The 6,960-nt window shown below is 36.7% G+C and overlaps 1 pseudogene; it reads right to left on the bottom strand.

The window, feature by feature from the left end:
• Positions 1-3,392: 3,392 nt before the first annotated feature.
• On the bottom strand, positions 3,393-4,557 carry LOC113927873 (annotated as a pseudogene).
• Between the last annotated feature and the right edge of the window lie 2,403 nt (positions 4,558-6,960).

Raw genomic sequence — 6,960 nt, 5'->3', positions numbered from 1 at the left:
TGGAACCTGTGAATAAATTACCATATCCAGCAAAAGGGACTTTTCAGATGTGATTAAGAATCTTAAAATGGGAAGATTATCCTAGATTATCCAGGTGAGTCCATTATAACCCCAAGGATCCTTATAAGAAAGAGGCAAAAAAGTCTTACACACACAGAACACAACGTGATGCTGGAAGCAGAGGGACAGATGGAGAAAGGGACATTAGAAGTTGTCATGCTGTTGTCTTTGTTTTGAATATGGAAGAATCATTCATAAACAAGGGATTTGGGTGACCTCTAGAACTGGAAAAGGCAAGGACACAGAATCTCTCCTAGGGCTTCCAGAAGGAAACAGCCTTGTGAAACTATTTTAGACTTCTGACCTCCAGAACTACAAGGTAACAAATTTGTGTAGTTTCAAACCTCTAAATTTGTGGTAAATTTGTTGTAACAGTAATAAGAAACTCCTATTGAGGTGATTCCTTACCCATATGTGTACATATGTATGTGCATACACATACTTTCAGAATCAACATGCCAATGTTCTAATATTAATAACTACATGATTACAAAAATCAGTTTAAGGTTTTTTTTTTTTTGGTTGGCTTTAGGGGGTTTTTGTTTGTTTTTTGCAGTTTGTTTGACCTTAAGATATAAATCTCATGAGGATGTATAAGTCAATTCCTTATTTTAAATTTCTATTTCAAGTTCCTCTATTTAAGGCACTGATGTCATACCGTTAGGTTTATTTGCCTCATTTGCTTACAATTTTTAGAGGTTGTTTTCTGTGTCTCATTTTGCTTTGATGTTGTTTCCTAATTATGCAAAATATTTCCATGTTTTCAAAGTCAGATCTAAAATACGAGATACTTTAAGGAAAGTCTAAAGGATACCATCCCTATCCCTTCCACTCTGGAATATTCTTTTTCAAACTAGGATTCCCACTTATATTACTGGCCTTGACAAAATGACATTTTTTTTCTGCTTTCCTATCTCACAACATGGCCTTTTTCCTCATTTTTTTAAACTGTTATTTCCTGTTTTTCAAGGGAATTGTACCAGGAGTGTTATTCCTTATTCTTCCTTTTATCCTCCCTCATAAACCAATTTTTCTATTATTAGTATGTCCACTGATGACTTCTTTTGTCTCTCACCTTTTTATTAGTCATCCGTACAGCATTTAACACCTATGGGTACCGTAAATGCAAATGTACGAAAACTGGTTACATGGTTTGACAGTGTCATTCAATTTAACAAGTAATCTCTGGGGGTGAGAGATACGCGGACCTCCGCAGAATTCACTCATCCCTAAGAGTAAATCAGAATTGGATATTATCTATTTCACAAAGGATACTATTTCTTGTTTTTACTTTATAAGATTTATTCTTTACACCAGTCCCAATATCAACAAACTCTATCTTACAATATCTCCCATCCTTCCCAGGCCCTAGTTTTTAAAGTTAAAAGAGAAACTGGCGTGTGCTTTAAAATGATTGTTTGAATTCTACTTTCATTAACTTCTCTACTTTTATTTTATGTCTTTCCTTGTTTTTTTTTCTCTTTCACAAAAAGATTTGCTCACAATTTAAACAAATGAAATAATAAATAATTTATTACATCTGTGAAAGTCTCAACAACTTCTCCAATACATTATCTTTCTTAATCTTGTATATTCTACAATAATGCCATAATTTATTCTGCTATCCAGGCTTAGAATCATCAATCAGCAGCCGCATCACGTGCCATATACATACATACTATGAGCTAATACTTAACACACACACACACACACACACACACACACACACACACGCACAAATCTCTACAAAATAGGTATTATTATACCAGTTTTACCAATGATATGACTGAGAATTAGAGAAATTTAAAAGTTAAATAGTTGAGAGAAGCTGCTGGAATATCAAACAGTAGATTATCACAATTTAAACAAATGTCTCTTATACTCATAAGGCAATAATTGTGCCAAAGCCACTAGGTTTTTTTAGTTTAAATTTCTAATAATAAAATTTTGTTTATTTTATTTCTTAAATGGCATTTCTTAAAAAAAAAAAACCCTTTCATTCCATTCTATGTTTAGAAACAGTTCAGTTCAATGGTTAGTGGTACATGTCTGGAACCAGACTGCAGGGGTTCCAATCTCAGCTTTATTAAATGTGTTCAACCTTGACCAAATTATCTGTAATTCACTTAGACTATCCTTGCATATAATAAGATTCTAATAAATGTTAAATGTTTTTATTCAAGCGATCATCTCCTTATTTTAAATTCTTACTATTTTCCTGATGAATTAGGTCAAAATTTTACTGCTATCCTTGCCTCCAGTCTTGACCTGGCTTCCTTTGACAGAGCAATCTTCCACAAAACACAAACACAATTTCATCGTTTACTTGAATTTTTATTTGAATGATTTCTGGACCTCAATTAACAGACTATGAGGATTCTATCTGATCTTTAATTCTTTACCCAGGGCCAGGACAGAGGTATGAGTTACAGTCAAATTTTAGTGAAAGAATTCAATATCAACTCAACTTCTGCTCTTTCAATTTTCTGTAGAAGAAACAACAAAGCCCCCTCTCTTTTCCCAATGGGAAACTTTTCTTATCATCTTGGAAACATTCTTATATCTTTTTTTCTTATAAAGAGTAAAGAAAAAACCTCTCTCCACAGCATGTGACTTTCAATTACAGCTTTTACTTATCCTTTAAACAGATATAATTATATTCTTAATATTTTTGGTATTTAAAGTGAATTCTCCCAGAAATAAGAACCTTGTTTTAGAAAGCTAATTTTTCTGTTTATCTAACTTTTGAAAATATTTCTATTTTAATGAAAAAAAATTACATCTTTTTACACAACTATTAAGGAAGGTTTATTTCTCCAAGAAAATTTTTTTTAATTTAAAATTTTTTTAAATTAAAAAAAAATTTTTTTTTTAAATTAAAGTGGTGGGGGAGGGGCAGAGGGAGAAGGAGAGAGAGAGAATCTTAAGCTGGCTCCACACCCAGCACACAGCCCAACGTGGGGCTCTATCTCACAATCCTGAGATCATGAACTGAGCCAAATTGAAAAGTCAGATGCTTAACTGACTGAGTGACCCCGGCGCCCCGAGAAAAATCCCTTTTAACCACTTTGCCAAGGTCCTGTGTGCTCTTGCCCTACCTGAATGGTTAATAAAATCTTCCACAACTCTTTCTTCAACTCTCTACTTTAAACTACTTTTCCTCAGAGGATCTTTGCTTTATTGTTGTATCAGTTCCTAAATGTGTGATCTAATTATTCTCATATATTGCCTTGTACTACTTATACATCCATACTTTATTTTCTCAAAGAGAAGTAAGCCTTTATTTCCTTGTCTCATAAATAAGTTGGATGAGTTGGTTGCTTTTTTGGTGATCAGTCAAAGAGACCAAATCCCATAGCCTCGCGGGATTCCTCTGACTCTTGTTTTGTTTCAACCTTGCCTGGGGCAGCAGCTGCAGAGCAATAGCGGGAGCAGCTGTGGTGGCAGTCGCCACAGGAATGGCTGCCACCAGAGTAGCAGCCAAGAAGGCCTTGACCTTTTCAGCAGGTGAGCATGTATAATCAGCTTCCACAAAGGCAGAACCCATTTGTATCCACTGGTAATAGAACAGGGTACTAATGTAACAATGGGACAATCAGTCTGCAAATATACACTAGCAACATGGCAAGAACCCTCCAGGAACTAAGAATGCAGTTTCTTCTGTGATGATGCCAAGCACTTCAGGGTTGTACATGGGGCCATTATCAAACGCCTGCTGGATGATCAGCCCAAAGGAGAAGAGGGAGATGTTCAGCAGTATGGCTTTGCTGGCTCCCACTTTGTCTCCAGTAATCAATTGCACATCACTCAGTATTTCAGTGGTTCCCCTGGAGATTTAGGAATGATGATTTGTAAGACCTGGAAGGAGGAGGACTTCTTTAGCACCATATGAGTGTTCTGGGCTGGTACATTGACTTCCTGTGGGGTTATGACACCAGCATGGGCAGCTGCTGGCACCTTATTGTCCAGCAGCATGACCCCGATCTCAGTGAGGTCCTTCTTGGTGAACACAAAGCCCACATCCCCCTGGATATGAGGTGACAGTCTCTCCAGAGCTGAGATGGTCTACAGATGCCCTCAGATGGCCTTGGAAATCATGCTGTTCTTGCCTGTAGCACCACAGCTTTCCCAAGAAGGGACATCCCAACCTGCTGCATCTGCTTGGAGCCCTGTTGTCTACTCCCACAATGAAGCATCTTGGATAATCATTGAAAAGTTAGATGATCTGGGGACACCTGGGTGACTCATTGGTTAAGCGTCCAACTCTTGGTTTTGGCTCAGGTCATGATCTCATGGGTAGTGAGACAGAGCCCTGAGTCCGGCTTCCCACTCAGTGTGGAATCTGCTTGAAGATTCTCTCCCTCTGCCCCTCCCCCACTCACGTGCACGCTCTCTCTTTCTCATAAATAAATCTTAAAATAAAAAAAGTTGAATGATTTTAAGGAAGTGGTTGGATTTCCAGATCTCCATGTCTTCCCTGGATATCACAGCAGTGCATCAGGGATTGCCACACAGGGTTTAACAACAATGTTACTCTCATGAGGATGCCTAGTGAGAGGCTTATGTATCTATATTTTATTACCTCAACAGATTTATAAAACTCCCCGAGAGACATGCATGGACATTCCTTCATAGGCATGGTGCTTTGAATATAGTATGCACTGAATTAATAGTTATTAAATGATCAATTGAATGAATTCGTAAACACTTCAAGGAATATGTTGAACATACTGTATGTTCCCATTATTTACTGATCATTTGTATGTAAAAATATGTCTTTTGAATCATCTTAAATTTTAAGTGTTCCCAGATATTCGGCTGTCATGGAAGGATAGTTACATGTCAGAAATACAAAGGCCTCTCCATTCATATAGCACTGATACAAATGTCCAGTTTGTAGCAAATTACTAATTTTTGACACATTTCTATCCTATTATTTTCCATTTGCCTTAAACTACAGTCCCTTCATAATATGTTATGGAAATTGTCTTTTCAGTTTTTTTCTTGTGAATGCACATTTTACAAAACTGGTTGCCCATATGATCACATTGCTAGACTACTACCCAGAACCCTGAAAGTGACTCCTGCAAGTAAGGAGTCAAAGTTTAACCTTAGTTTTAAAATAATGTGCCTTTGGGCTTGGCAGTCAAGTGAGAGGTCCTGAGTGGAAATATAAATGTGGGATTGGAGATATAAAGGTGGTATACATAACAATGAGTTGAAATGAGGTGATAAGAGTGTGGATATGAGTTTGGAGAGAGAGAATTGAAAAGGAACAGGAACTAAGACCAGGGGGAGAGGAGAGGGCTCCAAAGTTAAGAGGTAACAAAGATGACGAGGAATGGGCCAAGAGGCATGAGAAGGAAAAAACGATGAGAATGTGTGAAAAATAAGCTGTGAGTCAAGTGAAGAAGGTTATTTTAAGAAGGACATATTGTGTCAAATGCTGTTGACAGGTTAAGCAAGAGGAGAACTGATATTTGTGCATAGGATTTAGCAAAACAAAGTCACTAGTAAGGAGTGAAGTTTCAGTGGAGTGATTGGAGATTAGTGTGTTGGAGCTTGTTGAAGAGACAACGTGAGAAGAGGGATTAGAGAGAGTGAAGGTAGGTAACTCTTTCGAGGACTATTGTTACAAAGGGAAAAAATCAAGCAGTAGCCATTTGGTAGGGTGGCTTCAAGAAAAGGTTTTGTTTCTGAGAGGAGGAGTGAAAACATGACATATATTTTATGTTACTGGAGTTGTGTTTTCTTTGATTCAAGAAGGAATGGGATCATAATGCCCACAGAGAGAACTGGATTCAGATATGACCATGCATAGATCAATTATGAAAACAGACACATTGGCAGAGCACCTGGATTGACTTCATATGGCAATGGTGGCCTTGGCATTGTCTTTGTTTTAGAGTTAATGAAAAAAGCAAGCTTATCAGCTGACAGAGTGAGAATGTTAACAGGTATTGGGAATTTAAGGTGATGACATTTGTTTAGGAGAGTGGGAAAATCAGTAGACTAGGGATATATTGAGTTGGGGATTCTTGTCTCTGTATTCAATAGATGTTTGCACTTACCCCTATTTTAACAATTTTCATATTGCTTTGCAGTTGTGTTCTGTTTGTTTTTTCCTCATGAAAGTGTGAATTCTTCCAGAGCAAGAATAATCCTTGTTAGTAGCCTGTCTGCTACATCACTTTTCAGCATTTTTGGTCCAGAAAAAAATAGTATGCACTTATTCATATGCTCTGTTGAATATTTCATAATCCATCAATGTGTGTTCAGCCGGTTCAAAACCATAAAACAACCCTTGAAGAGAATATTATTACCCCCAATTATACTCCATAGGTGCAGAGAAATTTTGGTTAACCATGGAGTACAAATCAAACAACTGGTTTGGCTCCTAAGTTGACAGAGCTAGTTAGTGTCAGAAGCAAACTCCTAGTTAGGCTTTTTTAATAGACAAAAAGTGCTCTCTCAACTAATTTAACTGCAGTTGTAGACATCTATTATACTAGGACTCCATTGTAACACTGACTTTTGCAACTCCAATATAAAATAATTCTACCATGAATCCCAACAGCAAAATATACGATGTCTTTGTTCTAATCACTTTCATCTATAATAAAGATTGTTAAATGCTTAAAATTGAAATGTAATGTTAGGAAGCAATAAAACATTCTGCTGTTTTATAAAACCACCCCTGGAGGTTGGCTGCACTTACTAATTTCCTTCTCTTTAACATTGAAGGCAAAATATATATAACACTTCTGCTAAAACTCAACAATAAGACTCAATTTCTACATTTCCATAAAGCAGCAAAAGTCACAATCTTAACTCTCAGATCCACTGAGCAGTCCAAAATTAGAAAGGGAAAAAAAAAAAAAACTGTTGACTACATTCTTA

This window comes from Zalophus californianus, chromosome 7, assembly GCF_009762305.2.
Source record: "Zalophus californianus isolate mZalCal1 chromosome 7, mZalCal1.pri.v2, whole genome shotgun sequence".
Lineage (NCBI taxonomy): Eukaryota > Metazoa > Chordata > Mammalia > Carnivora > Otariidae > Zalophus > Zalophus californianus.
This window is presented reverse-complemented; position numbering and strand designations above follow the sequence as displayed.